Source organism: Cryptotermes secundus, unplaced genomic scaffold (genome assembly GCF_002891405.2).
Source record: "Cryptotermes secundus unplaced genomic scaffold, Csec_1.0 scaffold136, whole genome shotgun sequence".
NCBI classification, from domain to species: domain Eukaryota; kingdom Metazoa; phylum Arthropoda; class Insecta; order Blattodea; family Kalotermitidae; genus Cryptotermes; species Cryptotermes secundus.
In genome coordinates, this window is record NW_019718618.1 from 1,118,905 (window position 1) to 1,138,588 (window position 19,684).

General features: G+C 44.1%; 1 protein-coding gene and 1 long non-coding RNA gene across 2 annotated transcripts in view; one reads left to right on the forward strand and one right to left on the reverse strand.

Moving 5' to 3' along the window:
- Positions 1 to 19,684, reverse strand: part of LOC117282107 — a 104,389-nt gene that overhangs the window by 10,330 nt on the left and 74,375 nt on the right. The gene's annotated exons all lie outside the window — the stretch shown is intronic.
- LOC111861668 overlaps positions 1,390 to 19,684 on the forward strand; it is a 37,186-nt gene continuing 18,891 nt past the window's right edge. The window contains exon 1 of the mRNA XM_023846445.2: positions 1,390 to 2,308. The gene's annotated coding sequence lies outside the window, so the exon portion shown is untranslated. The remainder of the gene's footprint in view (positions 2,309 to 19,684) is intronic.

Sequence of the window (19,684 nt, forward strand, 5' to 3'; positions counted from 1 at the left end):
ACTGTGGTGGCTGTGAAGAGTTCTGTCTTCTGGGATATGACGCTGTGTAGTCCGTTGAAAGTCAACGGACATTTGGGAGGATTATGTCGCCTCCATCTGCACGGTCGAAGAATAAGACAAGAAATAAATCAGTGTGAAGTAGCAAGCAAAGATCTGCTTCTTCGACCCTGACAATGGAGGCGACATGTTCCTCCGAAACCCCGTTTGACTTTTACCGAACTACATTGCGTTACAGCCCACAAGATAGAACTCTTCAACGTAAGCAAGCTCTATTCGCTGCCTGCTCCTTGTTGGTTTCCTGCTTGCTTTGATTTTCGATCCTGAAGATGGAAGTAATAAGTTCCTGCGACGAAATGTTGGTGGATTATTATCGGAATGTACGGCGTTACATCGCAGAAGGCAGTACTCATCATAGTCACCGTTGTGAGTATCTCAAATCAAGCAAGCTTCTAGTTGCTCACGTGGTTACAGCCACTGCAAGTGGACACGCCCAGGGACACTTGCAGTCTCACTTTCGGAAGCATATGCATTACGAATAAAGCGAGTTAGTTCAGCGGTAACCAGCCTGTCCTGCTATCCAGGGGCTGTTTGCTAATTAATGGTTGCTGTACATAGCCCAGAGGGCCGGGGTTTGATTCCCCTCGACGGGGACTTCTCTTCTCCACAGCCCACCCAGCCTCCTACACAATGGATACCGGAAGTAAAGCGGCCGGGGCGTGAAGGTGACCACTCACCTCTAGCTAGTGCCGAGGTTAAGAATGGTGGAGCTATACCTCCACTCCCCAATGTCTTCATGCCTTGGTGCTTAATTACCTAGGCACAGGGACAATTTTGCCTTCTTTTATTAGGGGGATTAAGTCCCATCGTCAAGACTAGCGATATAAGTTCGTTTTTAAAATAGGGTAAAAAAGGGCATAGCTGAAAACATAACCTTCGGTTCGTATTACTTAAGACAAACGACGGGTGTACACTTGATAGGTTGGTAACAATGTGTGCGTACCTCACCCCCGCTGAGGTGTATGACATTCCGAATAAGATGTGTTAGTCCCAATATGGCTCAACTTTTTATTGCCATCACAACCAGCAGCTCCGCCGAGCGTTGAGACGAAGCATTGCGCGTGTCGAAACGGTTGCATCTCCACCTCATGAGTGGCATTCCTGTGGAGCCTCTCCCCCTCCCTCCGCTCCTATAAGAGAAGTAGGGGAACGGGGTATATTTCGCGCCTACACATTGTGAATGATATCTCCCTCCTCAACCGGTTCCCCTTCCAGAAGGCTGTGGTCTTTCCAGCCCCCGCACACATCTGTTGTCGGAAAAAGATCTCCGCCTTCTTTCTTATGATCCCGTCTTGTTATGTTCCACATCGCACATCTCTTCTTCCTCTCCCGTGGGCTGCCTCTCTCCTCCGTCAGTCACTGCAGCGCAGGCTTGCGGCGTGTGTGTCAACTATCTGTGACGGTGTGACTATTGTTGTTCCTCAATGGAAGGTGACCTGTGATTGTTACAGTTCGTGGAGCTTACAATAACAACCGAATGACAGGAAATGCTAACCAGTTTCAATTGAAGCAACGTATCAGGAAGACAAAATAGCGTTGTGGTAGATAAGGTGATAAAAATCGGAAACCAGTGTCGATAAAAGTGATAAAAATTGTATGATTGTGCCTTTTAAACTGGAACGAATCACAAAGACACATTATCTTTGCCGTAGATACAAACCAGAAACGGAGTGGATAAAAATTGATACAGATCAGATGTTAGCAGCTTCTAAACTGGAAACCGTCTAAATAAAACGTGATAAAATTAGATTATGAAACTTCTGTTACGGAAAGTGTAGATAAAAAGTGGCATCTGATTATACAATTTATCATAAAGAAAATTACAGAAACAAATACAAGCAAAAAGGAAAAAAGTAGCCGAAGAGTTTTCGTGGAACTAGCGATTTAAAATATTAAACCATTTAATTCTGACAAGAGCGTAATTAAACAAGACAACAAGAAACAAAACCCACTGCAATTCATGGTACATTTCCCTGGCCCTTGAAGCAAGAAATTGGTGGAGAGAAATATCTGGCAAGAATTGAATTTTGTTCCTTATATTTTAAACGCGATCATTCACAAGAAAATGTTCTCATTAGTGTTTGTGATATGAAACACATCTCAAAATTCACGATAAGTGTCCAACATTTAATACTTAAATATATATTTAATTGTGTTTGTATTACAACAGAAAACAAGTTGTGACTATTAACGTGTAAGTCCATGTGATAGCTTCGGTCGCACTCACCTGAATATGGAGTTTATCTCAGTGGTAAGTACAAGGACTCTGTCTATTTGTAGAAAGCAAACTCTGAGTGAATGGCTAGCTCGAACCCTTACGGAAGGCAGAGAGATAGAACTGTTTCTGTTTAACCATCAGAACAGCGGCAATCTCATGTTTCACTGACTTCTTCTTAATAACTTCCTGTATTTTACCCGTCCATGCTCACTTGTCCGTCAGCTGCTCTGAGAACTTTGGCCTTCTTAAAGGCAGAAACCCATTTTCCTTCAATTTATTGGCGTTCATCTCTCAAAAATAATTCTCTACATTTTTCCTTTCTCTCTCTGTTTCAAAAATATTCTTAGACACCCTAGTTTCACGCATTCTAATTACACACCCTATCATGCCAATGTTCTCTTTTTGATACTCGTTACGGTCTCAGGGGTAAAGGTTTAATTAAGCATCGTGCCAGGAAGACGTGTGTGGGAATGGAGGTACAGCTCCACACATGCTCACCCTCAGCTTCATGCTCCTGCCGTTTTACCCCCGGTACCCACTGTACAGGAAACTGTTTGGGTCCCAGGGTCGATATGGATGCTGTGCAGAAGAGAGAAATGTCCTTATAATGCTGGGAATCGAACCTCGTTTCCTAGGTCGTCCAGAATGTAATCTAGTCGCCGGGTCCCAGGGATTGTTGGCCTACATAACTGCCTAAGTTTAAGTTGTGCACTGTACACTCGAATGAACATATCCATGGAATATAAAAAGATATGTTATGAGGATATGGAATGGATTCAGCTGGCTCAGAACAGGGACTAGTAGCGGGCTCTTGTGAACACGGTAATGACCATTCGGGTTCCATATCACACTGGGAAATTCTAGGGTAGCTGAGCGCCTAGTGGCTTCTCAGGAAGGGCTCAGCCCCATGGAATTAGTTTTAAAATGTGAGGTTTATTGTTTGTCAGTGTTTCCTTGGCCTCGTAATCTGGCTCAGAGGCTACAGAGCTTCTCCGCGCGCCCGTGACACCGTAGCGCTTGAAAACATAAACTGAGAAAGCGAACTGGAGCTCGGTATGAAAGTCATGTCACCAGATGTCCCCACGTTGTTCTGTTTCTCGAAAGCGTCAAGCTAACAATGCCATGGCGAACTTCTGAAGTGGGTGCAGCACTAGTGTCATATAAATCTTTATAAGTAGAAATACGTTCGAAGTATTAAACTTCCATACAAACAAAAGGAAATTCTCTGTGGCCCTCGATTTGAAGATTTTTTATGAACTACAGTTCTATTACATTCAGAAAAAGGGTTTACACTGAAATAACATAGCTTCAAAACATTCTTCAAGAGATGCTGCTTTCACGAAAGTTTCAAAATATATGACAGTCACACGAAACAGTATAGATTAATAATCTGCTTCATTAATATTGTCTTGTATTTATGGCTGCGTGACTAATAATAACGGGGTTTGGGTTGGATGATTGGATTTATTAACACCTTCTTTTACAGTCTCTCTTAAACACACAATCAATTGCAATAACTCAGTTAATGTCTGCCTGACACTCACTCGATTCTGATTTGACTACGACTGTCCTCTCTTCTAGTCTGGCATTTATTGTTCTCGCCTGACTTCTGTCTTCTACTGTGACTGACTCGGTTCAGAGTCAGAGTCAGAGTTACTTTACGACTGACGGTTTACCGCCAATCCGTCTTGGCTCCAGGCATTTTGAGGCTCACGACCAAAGATTCTTTTTCCCAACTGAACTCTTGCGGTAATAGTCCTTACGTAACATCCTCTCTGACGAGAAGATGGGTTTGTCTCTTATAGATATGCTTGGCCTTTCGTCAAGTGTATATTTCGCACATATAACATGTTACTGAAAATTCTTCCTTTTGCACTACACACAAGTCCACTGTCAGTACAGGCTTTGCAGAGCAGATAGTGCCTAACTTACGTATCTTATGTTACAACGGCAGCTTAGTCATTTGAACGTTTGTAAGCTTGTTCTTATCTGAACGGCCGCTTATATCCTAGGAAATGTTTGTTGATCGGTCGTATCGTCGAAAATGTGTTTCGTACAGGTTTGGTCTCCATGGACACGTGTTTGTCTACGCGTTCCCTAGCAATGGCTCTACGTGTCATAATATTTACTCTGCTACATATTTCGGTTTTATAAAAACCGTTACTAGGTGGACGATTAATAACACAATGAAAATGTAGAGATTGCGACCGTCTGCAGTGACTCAGTAGTATCTGGTGTAGAACCCACCACAATTATCCCATTGTAGACAATTGTAATCTAATTTGTTATTGTAAGATTTGAGGTTTTCACGGCGGTGACTATGAAGAAAGCCGTCTCCTGGGATGTGGCGCCGTGTAAATATTGTGTAAACCGATGTTTCGGAGGAACGTATCGCCTCCGTCTTCATGATATAAATATCAGCGAGCAAGGAACCAGCGTGAGCAGGTGGCCTCCGAAACGTCGGTTTACACAATATATACACGGCGCCACATCCCAGAAGACGGCATTCTTCATTGTTATTGTTCATTTTTGTCATTATCCATTTGTTACTGTCCACCTATTGTTTGTTTTCTTCTGTAAAACCGAAATGTGCGGTGCAATAAACATTAATCCACTTTGTTTCGCGTGACATATTCCTATAAATTTTGTCATAGCCACATCAACAGAATGCAACAGCTTTCTTTCAATTTTAATATTTAAAGTCGGTAGCGCATTTGGTTGAGGCACTATGCTACAAGCCGGAAAGTCGCGGGATCGAATCCCGATGAGGTTGATTCTTTTTTAATTTACCTAATCCTTCCAGCAGCACTGTGGCCCTGGGGTCGACTCAGCGTCTAACAAAAATGAGTACCAGGAATATTCTTGGGGGTAAAGGGCGGCCGGCACGTAAGGCTGACAACCTTACCGCCATCTGTGAGCCGATTGTCTAGAAAATGTGGGAGCCTCAACATCTCACAACCCTATGAACCTCCACAGCCTATTATAGGGACACTTTTACTTACTCTTAATGTTTCTTCAGGTTTCTATCAATTAATAAAACTATAAGAAATTTACAAATGCACGAAATTAAACAGCCGATCTCTGACATATGGAGAATCAGAATCAATTCAATGTCACTATATAACTTTTCCAGAATACCTCCCACCCCACCCCACCAAGCTACGCCCCGCAAAGAAGTGAGTCCAAGCTTCGAACCGAACACCTTCCGAATGCACGTCTTCAGCGTTACCACTACACTAACCGCTTGGTAACAGTCAGTTTACCCCTTAAAGCACAATGGTACCACTTTCCTCGACGCGTTTCGCACTTTTCACAGAACAAACGTCGATTATATTTACGTAAACATCAACCGATCGATCCTCGATATGGAGACAGTGTGTTTTCTGTGTGTAGGCACTGCAATTTTATATACATATATATATATATTATTTATTATACTGCAATTGGGTTTTAGCCCGGTGGCAGTAGTACACAATAGGACACAACAGACAAGTAACACATTACACTAAGTGACAACACGTTCAAACAAAACACAATACACAAAACACAACAATAAGGACATCCTACCACAGTGAATACAAATAGTAGTAAGTAGATAATAACAAAGAAAGTGTCTGTTCGGGTGAATAGCCCACTTTTGCCCTCAGGCCCGCATTTTCCAGCACCTTCTTCAGCTGAAATGAAGTGGCTGAAATCTACATTGTCAAGGAAACTAACACTTGCTTTTTATTTGTTTCTATAGACTAACAGTCTACAAGTTTACACTGCAGCGTATGTAGACTCTTGACTGATGCAGAGAGAATGATTAATTGCAAATTAGTTGTGGGGAGGGGGGGTTGAGAAGGCAATCATGGAGTATATTCATCTCTTCTCTGGAGGCGACCGAACCCACTCATCCCAGACTTGAGCTTCACCTCAAGGCATACCAAACACGGGGCTCCAGATTACTATATTTAAAGCTTCAAACTGTGGAAATAACATCCATTTCTTTTTGCACACAAATCATACGCCTATAATGAACTCGAAAGAGGCGAGCTCTTCTGCAGAAGCCACCAGTTGCTCAGCCACTCAAGCAATTCTCAGTATTTTATGGAGCCCGAGGGCTAGTTACAGTGAAGAATTATCCCTTCATGACGACCGCTGTGAGAACCTAAACTCCTACGTTAATTACTGTGCTCATAAGAACCCGCCACTGGTCGCTATTTCGAGCAAGATGGATCCAGCCCATACCCCAATCCGATTTATCTAAGATCCTCCCATCTATCCACAGTTCTACCTAGTGGTCTCTTTCCTTCAGGTGTTCTCACCAACCATGGCATTATTCACAAAATATTGCAATAGTGAGAGAAATGCCTTTCCGATTTTCATAAAAAAATTATTTATTTTTTACATCGCTGTCTGTGACGCCGTGTTGTCTGCTAGATCGTTACTGAAATTTCGAAAACGTTCCCGTCTCCATTTTTAGGGTTGAAGAATAATAAGTTGAGCTTAATATGGACACGGAGAGAGGGAGGACAGCTGTCGGGGCTCTGAGCGAACCAATAGGAGTAAGGAGAGCAGTGTAAAGGATATTGACCCTTAAGGGCAGAGAGATTGATAGGAATGAATGGCTGTAGTTGAATCTACAAGAGCTGGAGGTATATCAGGAGAAACAAAGCAAAGGAAATTGCCCTTTAAAGGATCCATTCCGTAAGCGTAGTGATTAGGAGGAAAGACAGAACACTAGAGCAGCGAAGGGGAGACAGGAGAGTGATGAAGCAGAGAAAGGATATATGAACAAACAGTTTTAGTTCCTTCCTGCTCCTCCTGGACCTATTTAGGCCTACGTAATCCTCTGTTGCCCAAACGTTTAGTGAATTTCGTTTCTCGGGCCGCAAAATCAGGGCGAGATATCTCAGTTCGTGTGGTGACTAGACTCAAGACTGTACAACCGCAGAAACTTGCCCCTACCGGGAATCAAACCCCCACACCTTGGCCGTCCAGCCCCCAGCCCGCCTCTATACCGGCTGAGTTATGCAGACTCTTGGATTGTGAATATTTTAAAAGTCTTACAAGCACTCAGAAACCCTTTCCGGGGCAACCAAGCTTCCCGCGGGCATGCGTTGGCAACCCTGACTACTGAAGTGTTAATAGTTTCTTGACATAACACAGTTCCTAGACATACTACTGTAGTTATGTAAGAGTAATTCCCTGCCAAACTTTCCTTCGCTTAGCACAGGACGGAAGGTTTAACTGACATGCAGTTTCGTGCAACGTAACAGGCAGTAACGTCTGTAAGCAGAACAATAGAAGATCGCTTTGTTTGTGAATCTGTTTAACCCTGTTACTAGATCATATCTAAATGTTTGTGACGACAGTACAGTAGTACAAACATTACGTTTCTGGACATTATCTGTTTATTTCTCAAAACACTACGTTTCGGAGGCTGGATTCTGTCTTTAGGTAAAATCTATTCAGTTGGGTCCAATCCTTATCCCCGGAGATTCGATTCTGTCTCCGTCTTTAGGTGGGACCTACTCAGTTGGGGACATTCGATAGAGCTAGGCCATATCTCCGGACCATCGATTGGGCCCATGTGACTATTTTCATCTGAAGACGGAGACAGAATCCAGTCTCCGAAACGTCGTGTTTTGAAAAATGAACAGGACGGTATACTTAGATAAAGAGAGGACGATGGATAATGTCCAGAAACACAATATTTGTACCTGTTACTGTATGTTCAGATCTCTACATTGGGCCCACACAATTATGGACTTCGTATGATTCTCACATTAAACAGCGATCATTTCCCTACTAGCAATCACTCAGTCAGTCTATCGAGATATACAGCGATATTCCAAATAAGTGTTCCCGCATTCTGGGAAATCCCGTCTTTAGTGAATATTTCTTGCGGTTCTCGCCGAAGGATCATATAAAAATGTATGCTTTCCCGTGTTTACGGAATTACCATCTGATTAAGTAACCCAAATTTAGTGCAAGAAATGTTCGATCTCTGTATACCGATTTAGTGTGATCGTGGTTAAAATAATTGCAGTTTATCTCCGCCGGCAGTCGCCGCTCTCAACTATAATCTGCACGTGTGACAATATGCGCGAATTTTGAATTCCGTCAAAAGCAGTTCATTTATTTAGTGTTCGTTATGTCTATGAAAACCGCCTCTGTGGTCTAGTGGTCAGAGTTCCTGGCTGCAGATCAACGGGGCCCGGTTTCGATTCCCGGCGCTACCAGATTTTCTGAGAAGTATTGGGTCTGGAACGGGGTCCACTCAGCCTCGTGAGGATAATTGAGGAGCTATTTCAAGGAAATAGCGGTTCCGGTCTAGAAAACCGAGATTAACGGCCGTGGGATTCGTTGCGCTGACCGCGCGACACCCTCTATGCGCTGAAGTTGGCACTAACTTCGCTGACAAGCGCCGGTCGCTCGATCGGTACAGTTCGATTCCGGACTAAAACCATAGGAGTTTGTTTGTTTTATGATGTCTATGAAGAGGATGAAGCTTCCAACATCGCAACGTGCCTCAGGTAAACGTGAAGTTGCAAGAGCTGAGGCTCTCACAGTGGTGATCATGAAGAGTCCTCTCTTCTGGGATATAGCTCCGTGTATTCCGTTCAAAGTCAACTGACGTTTCGGAGAAACATATCACTTCAACCTTCAGGGTCGAATTAGCCGAGTTCGGCTTGCCACCTTATTCCACGCTGAAGATGGAGGCGATATGTTCCTCCGAAATGTCGGTTGATTTGCAACCGACTACATGGCGTTATTTCCCGGAAGATGAAGTTGTCCCTGTGCTCAATCAGGCACTACACCTAGAGAAAGTATGGGAGGATGGAGGTATAGCTCCATTCGTTCTTAATCTCGGCACTAGATGGAGATGAGTGGTCACCTTCACACTCCTGCCGCTTCACCTTCGATGTCCATTGGCCGGGAATCGAACCTCCATTCCTCGGTCGTTCAGCCTGTAGCCCATCCCTATAGCGACTCATAACAAGCCACCATAAACTCCTAAATTCAGTAACGTCCGGTAATGTTTTTGAGGCGGACTGCATTTTTATTTATTTTAATTATTCATAATAGCTGTTTCGTGTCCTTCTCTGCTTCTGCTCTCTGGTCCCTTTGGTGGCCATGTCTGGGCTTACTGTCCCTTCCTGCTCAGAACTCACCGCCCTCTAACCAACGCGACACCACGGCAGATGAACCCGTCTTCCCTCCCCGAATAAGGCCGCAGTCCGGCTCACCATTCGCTCTACACGGCATTTACAGTGTCCAGCAAATCATGGACAATTATTTTACAGCGATATATGTATATGTATAATTAGCGCAGTTGGCTGACGCACTCTGTTACAAGCCGGAAGGTCACGGGTTCCATTCCCGATGAGGCCATTCGTTTTTTCAATTGACCTAATCCTTCCAGCAGCACTATGGCCCTGGGGTCTACTCAGCCTCTAACAAAAATGAGTACCAGGAATATTCTTGGGGCAAAAGGTCGGCATGCGCGTGAGGCTGACACCCTCACCGTCATCTGTGAGCAGATTGTTTAGAAAATGTGGGAGCCTCGACATCTCAAAAACCTATGGGTTTCCACGGCCTGTTACAGGGATAACTTGGCGCGTGAGGCTGACAACCTCACCGCCATCTGTAAGCCGATTGTCTAGAGAAAATATGGGAGCCTCGACGTCTCACAACCCTATGGGCCTCCATGGCCTATTACATGGATAGCTTGGCTCATGAGGCTGACAACCTCACCACCATCTGTGAGCCGATTGTCTAGAGAAAATGTAGGACCCTCGACGTCTCACAAACGGGCCTCCACAGCCTGTTACAGGAAGAGTTCTACCTTTTTTCTTACCTAGGCAATAAACAGAACAAAAAGGACACTAGAAACGGAAATGAATTTTTTAGAAACATTTCTGGACATGCCTTCAAGAACAAAATGAGGCGGGCGATACGCTATGCATGTCAGATACGTGTATAAGCTAAAAAATAGACGAATATCCAGTTTCTTGTTACTCTCTGTCTAAAACATCTTTAAGGGTACGTCACACATAAGTAGGCAACATACTGAACAGTATTATTACACAACAAATTCGTAATAAATAAATATTACGTATTAATATTACTATATTAAGAAAGAAATATTGTAGTTACTATAGGATTCTGACGATGGTGTATAACACACAGAGATATTGGGTTTTCGGACTTTATCCATCGTCCTGGTTTTTAAGATAACTAATAAAAACATGACGTTTCGGAAACTGGATCTGTTTCCGTCCTCAGGTGAGGCTACCTCTTTCTAAGGGACCCAACAGAATAGGTGTTTTTCCTTCACCTGAGGACGGAAACAGATCCAGTTCCCGAAATGTCGTGTTTTTATTAGTTATCTTAAAAACCAGGACGACGGATAAAGTCCGAAAAGAAATATTGGTTTATTTATCACGAATTTGTTGTGTTGATGGCTGTATAATATAACATTCAGTAATACACAACAGGATGCAAACAATAAAGATAACGTTACTGAACCCGCGTGTTCTTGAAGCGAGGACTCTCTGCATTCAGTGCCGAGAGAATCGCAACCTCGTACCGTGAAATGTATCCGCCACAAATCCCACAAGGTTGCGCAACAGTTAGAGCCAGCCAGATAAACAAGTTGCGGCAGGTGTGAGGTATGTTTCACAAAGCACTAAACCATAGCCCTGCCCCGTACATTGCTTGTATAAACCGGCCAACTATTACAGCTGTTAAAATTAAACGTTTTATGGTTCGTCAAAACGAAACTTGTGTGTCTCTTCTATTTGGAAATACCACGAAGCAAAAGGTTGGTTCTGCCTGCTGCGCTGCCATCTCTAACTCAGGAACACTCCATACTAAAATATTCATTTTAAGCGCCTACAACTCGCATTTGACACCGGACTCTGAAATATCAACACACAAGTAAACACATGCGAATCCACAGAAACCGAACGGCCCCAGGATCGTATCCAGTGACAGGAATCAACAGTTTTAAATGTAAGATTTGAGGTTTTCGCGGCGGTGGCTATGAAGAAAGCACTCTTTTGGGATGTGGCACCGTGTATATGTGATGTTAACCGACGTTTCGGAGGAACGTATCGCCTCCATCTTCAGGGTAAAAGGAAAAAATAAGAAAATCCGCAAGCGAAGAGACAGTGAGAGGAGGTGCAAACAGTGCCAGATCCCAGAAGACTGCTTTCTTCATGAGCAGTGTTAAACTTTGTGATTCCGTGACAGTGTTATGGAGCCTGCGTCATGTCTTCAGTAGGCAACCTTACGGGAAAAAATTCCCCTGTGTTCAACAATATCTTCGGTACGGCAATTTTTGTTCAAAATAGAATCCAGTAACATTCAAATGACGACCTAACGATCTATGACTATACTACACGCTGGAAGGTCACGGGTTCGATCTCCGATGAGGTCATTGGATATTTCACTTGACCCAATCATTCCAGCCACACTATAGCCCTGGGGTCGACTCAGCCTCTAAGAGAAATGAGTAGCAGGAATCTGACAACCTAAGCCCCTCTGTGAGCCAATTGTCTAGAAAATGTGGGAGCCTCGACGTCTCACAGCCCTATGGGCCTCCACGGCCTGTTACAGGGATAGCTTTACATCTTTTTACCTCTTCAAGATATTGTGTTAATTATTCCTTAGGTCTTTAAAGCACAGTGGTCGCTACACGTACCTCTTGCTTCAGGTTAAAGGAATTCTGCACATTCCTCACGGAGCATATTATACGAGCACTGATTTCATCCGATTCTTAGACGAAACAGCGATTACTGACCGAAATACCACGTACTAACTACATTTGCAACGGAAAGGCGCTGTAATTTTCATGGAAGTTACTTACAAGCATTGCAGATTCCAATTTATTAAAGCAGGATTGTAACCATGAGACCGCCTCCGTGGTCTAGTGGTCAGAGTTCCAGGCTACAGATCCAGAGCTCCGGGTTTGATTCCCGGCGCTATCAGATTTTGTGAGAAGTACTGGGTCTGGAACGGAGTCCACTCAGCCTCGTGAGGATAATTGAGGAGCTATTTCAAGGAAATGGCGGCTCCGGTCTAGAAAACCGATATTAATGGCAGTGGGGATCCGTTGCGCTGACCACACGACACCCTCTATCCGCAAAAGTTGGCACTAACTTCGCCGACAAGCGGCGGTAGCTCGGTCGGTATAGTTCGCTTGCGGACTGAAGTCACGGAGTTCTTTTTGTATGTCTTAAAAATATACTTATTTGATTTTAATTAAATTAAAATACATGGGAAATTTGAACCACTTGAAATTAAACCAGTGTTGGCTGTTATTCTTCTTATTATTGCAATTTTTCTTGCACATGTTATTCAGACGTGTAGGCCTGGGTCTGTGTCACGTGGAGCCATCTCTTCGGAGGAACGTACTGCCTCCATGTTCAGGGCCGAAAAATAATTCAGCAACAGAATGCATCTAGTTGCTCGGCATTCGCTTAGACACGAGGGCCTCATGCGACCTCTGCGAAACAGAAGCTGCACATGAATTTCTGGCTTCAAGGGGTTAATAATAGCTTGTGTGCTGATGAATTGTGAACATGTTTTCAGCTGCAAAGTGCCAGTGACCCCCCCCCCCCCGCCAGCAGCTTCTAATGCTGTACGTTTATTGGCATATCAATTTTTATAGCTAAGCAAGTAATGAGTCACAATCTACCTCCCCAGTCATTCCACCCAAAAAAACAAAAATTGTATTCTGCAGGAATCAGCTATAGTGTTAAGTTGCGCTGTTTAATCCTACACGTGCGAAACTACACTGGTCATGGTCACCCCGGTAGTTACTTGTGCCCGTGAAACCTGGGTAAAAGAAATAAAGTAGAGCCATCCCTGTAACACTCCGTGGAGGCCCATAGGGTTTTGAGACGTCGAGGCTCCCACATTTTCCAGACAATCGGCTCACAGATGGCGGTGAGGTTGTCAACCTTACGCGCCGGCCGCCCTTTACCCCCAAGAATAATCCTGGTACTCATTTCTGTTAGAGGCTGAGTCAACCCCAGGGTCATAGTGCGGCTGGAAGGATTAAGTCAATTGAAAAAAAAATCCAATGACCTCATCGGGACTTGAACCCGCGACCTTCCGGCTTGCAGCATAGTGCCTCAACCAGCTACGCTACCGCGTGAAACCTGGGTACTGAAAGAAAGTGAAATAAATAAATTACTGGTTTTGGGGAGGAAAAATCTAAGAAAATTTGTGACCCAAGTAAAGAAAATGGTAGCTGGCAAACTAAAACAAATCAAGAATTAAATCACTTAATCAACTACAAAAATATAATAAATTTTAAACGAGCACAAAGGCTCTCATAACTTGGCCAAGTAGAGGAAATGCCAACCGATCAGTTAAAAGCCTGTGCTCATGGAAACCATTAGTTACAAGAAAGAGCAGTGGGCAGACAGAAAGCACGGTGGTACGTAGAATTACGATAAAGCTGACGTTAAGATGAAGGTATCAAATCGGAAGATAACTGTCCGGGACAGGACCAAGTGGAAAGGTGTGGCTGAGAAGACCAAAATTCTACTTGGGTTGTAACGTCAAAGCAGAAGCAAAATGCCGGAAATTTGGACTATACAAAAATGGCTGTTACCCCAGAGTATGTGACATCTGTTGGTGTCACATGTGAACTATTTGGAGCTATATTTCTACTACATTTGAACTTCTTGTATAGTAGCCGCTGTGCATTAAGGGCCAACGTCGCTTTATGAACCTGATGATTATGCAATTCCAAATGAAATATGAAAACTAATTTGGAAAGATGTGATATTTGATTATTGTACGTCAATACATCGATATGGGAGACGTCTATACTCATATTAATATCGATTTAGGGCTTCTGAGACTCGGACAACATATATTTAAAACTTTAAATCTTGAAGTTTACTTAAAATTAAAAATTTAGCTCCTACTTCTCACAGAACACACCGAGTGTCCATTACAGAGACCAACCGGTTAATTCTGTTTAATGAAATAACCACATTTTACTCCGAGAATTATATGAAACATATAAACACGTTCATGGGCAAAGCGGAGAATATTTCAGTGTTAAAGAATAAGGTAGATATAGCAGCCACGGTAAGTGTGTAGGCCTGCTTGTCACTGCGGTAAGTGATCAGCCCCTGTTCAATGTCTGACGTCTATAGGCTTGTTAGGCAGAGAGGATGACTGCCAGTTTTAATTTAAGCGACATAACAATATTGGATGGAGAGACTCGATCCAAGGTACCTCAGAAATGCCTTAATGTCAATGCTCTGGCTGGCAGGTAGCTTTCAAAGCCAGAAATAGACTTACGAATACGTCACAGCAGTGGACTTAAAGTCTGGGTCCTTAGACTCCGTATGAGGTTGCGTCATAATCGGTAGGAACGCTGCTCACATACACTGATTTCTTGCTTATTTCGTCGAGGGGGAGCCGGGATAGCGTAGTCGGTATAGCGACTGGCTACGGGCTGGAGTTCAAGTCCCGGGGGGGGCAAGAATTTTCACTTCTCCATATCGTCCAGACCGGCTCTTGGGCCTACCCAACCTACTATCCAATGGGTACTGGGACCGCTTTTCCAGGGAATAAAGCGGCCGGAGCGTGAAGCTGATCACTCACCTCCAGCTAGTACCGAGGCCAAGAAAATGTGGATCTATACATCCACTTCCCCATGCGTCTACATGGCGCAGTGCTTAATTAGTTAAGCACAAGGACAACTCTACCTTTCACCTTTAGTCGATGTTGGTATTAAATTGTGTAACCTGTAAACAAAAATCCGCAGGACAGCCATACCAGAAACGTCGTTGCACAAGCGAACATTTCTTCCGTAAGTCCGTCAGCTCAAGGTTTGCTGGTTGCTGTGGGCGCAGTCACTTGCATTGCCTTTATAAGTATTTAGATTCTAGCCTGGTGTTAATTCGGTTATTTTGGAAAGGTAATGTAGGGGTCCCACTAGTCCAAGGAGTCCTACCGTCTGTGTAAGAAAAAGATTACGAAACCGAAGACGAGGCCAGGGCCCAGCGAAAAGCTGTAGAGCCATTAATGAACGAATCAATCAATCAATTAATATAGGGGTCCTCCCCCTTGTGAAGGCGGGTTAGAATACCCCCACTTTAGCCCTGCGAAACGTAGGAGGCGATGAAAAGGGAACCCGGTGCCTGGGGGTATAACTGGGTAGCCCTGTCACTGGGGAACATAAATTCAGGACCTGGTCCTGCAGATTAGGGGTTAGACGCAAGGCTGATGACCTTGCTGTGTAAAAGAATTTTTTTTTCCTTGGCACTACAGCCCCAGTGGGCCTAGGCCTACCTCCATGAACTTCTCCGTTCACTTCGGTTTTCCTAGAGCTTACACATTCGGTAGGACTCCTTGGGCGGGTGATCAGGTCCTCGCAAGGCCTCTACCTGTACACAAACACAGAAAAACGCACATACACAAACTAAACATCCATGCCCTGAGTGGGATTCGAACCCACGGTCCCGGCTTCAGAGCGAGCGAAGACAGTGCACGCCTTAGACCGCTCGGCTACCGTGACCGGCAGTGTGTAAAAGAATTACAGTTGTGAAAACCAAAGGAGTGAAAACCGGACGCAATTTGGAAGAATGTTGTAAGGAAGGCTATGACTTTAAAAGGACCGTTTTGCCTATGCTGATGAATACAGGGGCCGCCAGATCAAGAAGTTTAAATTTGCTGAACTCATATCCGGAGGGCTGCATGAGGAGCAAGCGGCAGCAACTCGCAACTTCGGCACCAATCTCAGCGTTTGCTTGAAGACTGAGGAAAACCAAGAAACTCTGTGTCGAGATGGCAAGTCGCAGGATCTTCCGGACTCGTACTGACTTCTTGCCAGGAGTCCGGCAAACACAACGATCTACTGAAGTAAATCTCGCTAAACTTCCGGTAGACGCTTCAGCAAGTCCCCGGTACAAAGAGCAGGGAGGAATAGGATAACGCTGTTTGTTGCATACATTGTAGAGTTTCTAATGTTAAACTGGGTGGTTTATATAGCAACCGTTTTCGTTATTTCTATGTACTCGTGCCAACTTTGTTATTGGCCTCTGTGCTGTTAAGTTTGCACGCAAATAAACACGAATTGAATTTAATTATTATTATCATTATTATTATTGTAGTTTAACCTGTCGCGAAACTACATGAGGTGCTTCATAATACTGTGGCATATTTGCTCAAAGCACGAACTGTGGAGCCAGAGAAACAGCCGTTGCTAGCGAACGGCTCTGAAACAACATTCGTTCCTAGGCAACGGCCGCGAAACAAATGGAACGACGTCCGTTGCTAGGGAGCAGATTCTTAATAAGAACGGCCGTTGCTAGGAAATGGTTAGCATACGAGAATGAACAGTGTTGTGTGCGTGGGCAATTAAACGACGCTGCGACCCTGTGGCGAACTAAGTATGGGACAGGTGGCTTAGTGTCGGCTGCTTAAACGAAGTAAGGGACGAACATCTGGCAAATAAATGAACAGATCGCAGTGAAGAACTCGATGAAATGGAAGAAGACTGGTCAGTGTCCGTGAGTTCTGACCGGACTGACACAGATGCCGAAATAACCGTGCACAGAAAGCACCTGGGGGCCTGACAATAGCTCTACGTGGCAAAACCTCGGTAAACAGTAACAAGATTGGCAAGATGCAATCCGTACAGGCATGCGCAGTTTCCACATGCGTTCTTCGTACGTCTGCATTCTGAAATCTTCCAGCCACCATTTTGTTGTCTTACCTTTTACACAGAGAAAGATTTAATGAAACTGCAAATTTCTCAAAGTTGTGTTACCGTGCACAACTTCAGCACTCTACATTATGTGACGCTAGTTCGTGTGTCCCGCCATGTTGGTACTACTGAATACAGGAAACAAAGATATATGAAGAAAGCCTCAAATCTTACAAAGATATATGAGTCTGAGATAACATCCAACGGCATTACGTTCGTACCAAATTTCATCAAAAACCTTCCAGAGATTGAACTGTAACATGACAACAGACAATACCAGCTCCGTGTGCGTTAATTATGCGCAAATAACGTATAATAATCATTAATTATCCATGCCATTCATAGCCCAGACAGGTAGACACTGGCTTCCCACAGCAACGATCCAGTTTCAATGCATGGTGACTTCCTGTGAGACCCGTGGTGGACGAAGTGGCACCGTGGCAGGTTCTTCTTTGAGTTTCTCCATTTTCCCTTACTAATAATAGTTCCACCATTGTTCTATATTTATCTATCATCTGTCGATGAGGTGTGAGATATCCCTGACGAGGCAGCACATTATCAGAGCCTCTGACCTTAAGTCTGGTCACAGAGAAAGAAAATTGGTTTCAGTTGTTTAATGGAAGACATACTCCACTGGACTAAAGGCGTCTGGAAGTTGAATTGCTTTAGTTACACGGGTCCGTACGCTGCAACTCTCCCGGCAACTAAGATCCATGAGTCAGATCCCCCACTCTGTCTCCTCTACCGGACGCTCATGGTCAAAACGCGTCGGTTTTCAAACGCTGTTGAGCCTAATAATATATACACGTACGAACTGCTAGCGGCTTCCACTCCTTTACACATTGCGTCATTCTCCCGTCTTCTGGTGCTATAGAGACTTCGCTTGATTCTGACCGAGTAATTATATCTGAAATTACGTTACAGCAATTTAAAAATACCAGTGAACTTCTAGTTCAAAATTCAACGGGAGAATTTCACAGTTCTGCTCTCTAGCCACGATTCCCACAGATATCCCTTCTGCCGACTCACCCTTAACACACTGCAGCCCTCCTGAGCCCTGAACTCGAAAGGTTCTGCAAAGATACCTTCATATAATAATAATAATAATAACAATAATAGGTAAAGTCCCTGTGCATGTACTGTCTTCGCTCGCTTGGAGACCGGGATCGTGGGTTCGAATCCCACTCAGGGCATGGATGTTTAGTTTGTGTGTGTGCGTTTTTCTGTGTTTGTGTACAGGTAGAGGCCTTGCGAGGACCTGATCACCCGCCCGAGGAGTCCTACCGAATGTGTAAGATCTAGAAAAACCGAACTGAACGGAGAAGTTCATGGAGGTAGGCCTAGGCCCACTGGGGCTGTAGTGACAAGGGGGAAAAAAAAAGTCCCTGTGCTTAATTAATTAAGCACTATGCCATAAAGGCGTATACGGGAGTGGATGTATAGATCCACGTATTCTTGTCCTCGGTACTAGTTGGAGGTCAGTGGTCAGATTCACGCCCTGGCCGCTTAACCACCGCGGAGAAAGGATCCCCTGTTCCCATTAGATACTGGGCTGGGTGGGTCCCACAACCGGCGTGGACTTGGAGAAGAGAAAAATCTTACCCCCATCGGGACTAGAACTCGGATAATGATGATGAGAATGATAATAATAATAATAATAATAATAATAATAACAATAATTTCAATGGTACGTTTCTACGGCAAAGGCCACATTATAATTCCGACCGAAATATTGTCCAGGTTTTCTCCGAGCACTTCGGTTCCCCTACCAATCCTTATTTCACCAACTGCTCTATATTCATTAATCGTCTCAGAATTGACGCTATATAATCTCGACACCGACAGCGTCATTAATAACAAACAAATGTTAAAAAACGAAACACTGTCATTTAGTCTTCGTTTCCACGGATATGGCATAACGACAGATAGACAGATAGGGGGACATGTCCTGCTTAGGCTAGTCATAAACAAACACTGTTAGGCCGTACCATAGCTCAGGCGATTAGTCGCCGGCTTCCAACCGCGGCGGCCCGGTTTCGAGCCCAGGCAACGTCATGTCGGATTTGTGGTGGACAAAGAGGTACTGGGGCTGGTTTCCTCCGAGTACTTCGGTTTCCCCTGCCAATTCTCATTCACCGACTGCTCCACAATCACCATCATCTATCGTCTGGGGCTGGTACAAAAGGCCATACAGTGACCGCAGTACAAAATGGACTGTATTATCTCACCGCAAAAAACTAAAATTAAGAAAACTAACTAAACAGATACTGTTCATTAACGAAATGATCGACAAATATCCTCTTTGAACAGCGAAATTCATCTAAATAATATATAAAGATTCAGTTCGTACCTCATAGGAAACATTACGTCTCCGCTACAAAGCCCAACCGGTTAATGCTGTTTAGGGAAACAGTCGCTGTTTATTGTGAGAACCACACGGAACACACAGAGACACTCTGTGGGCAGAATGCAGAGTTTTGGTATGTTCAGTCCGTACCTCACAGGAAACATTACGTCTCCGCTACAAAGCCCAGCCGGTTAATGCTGTTTAGGGAAACAGTCGCTGTTTATTGTGAGAACTTACTTACTTACTTACTCATTGAGCTGAGCCCTTCTTGACGAGCCGCCAATTCTGCAGCTACTCAAGAATTTCCCAGCATTTTATGGAACCCTAAGGTTCA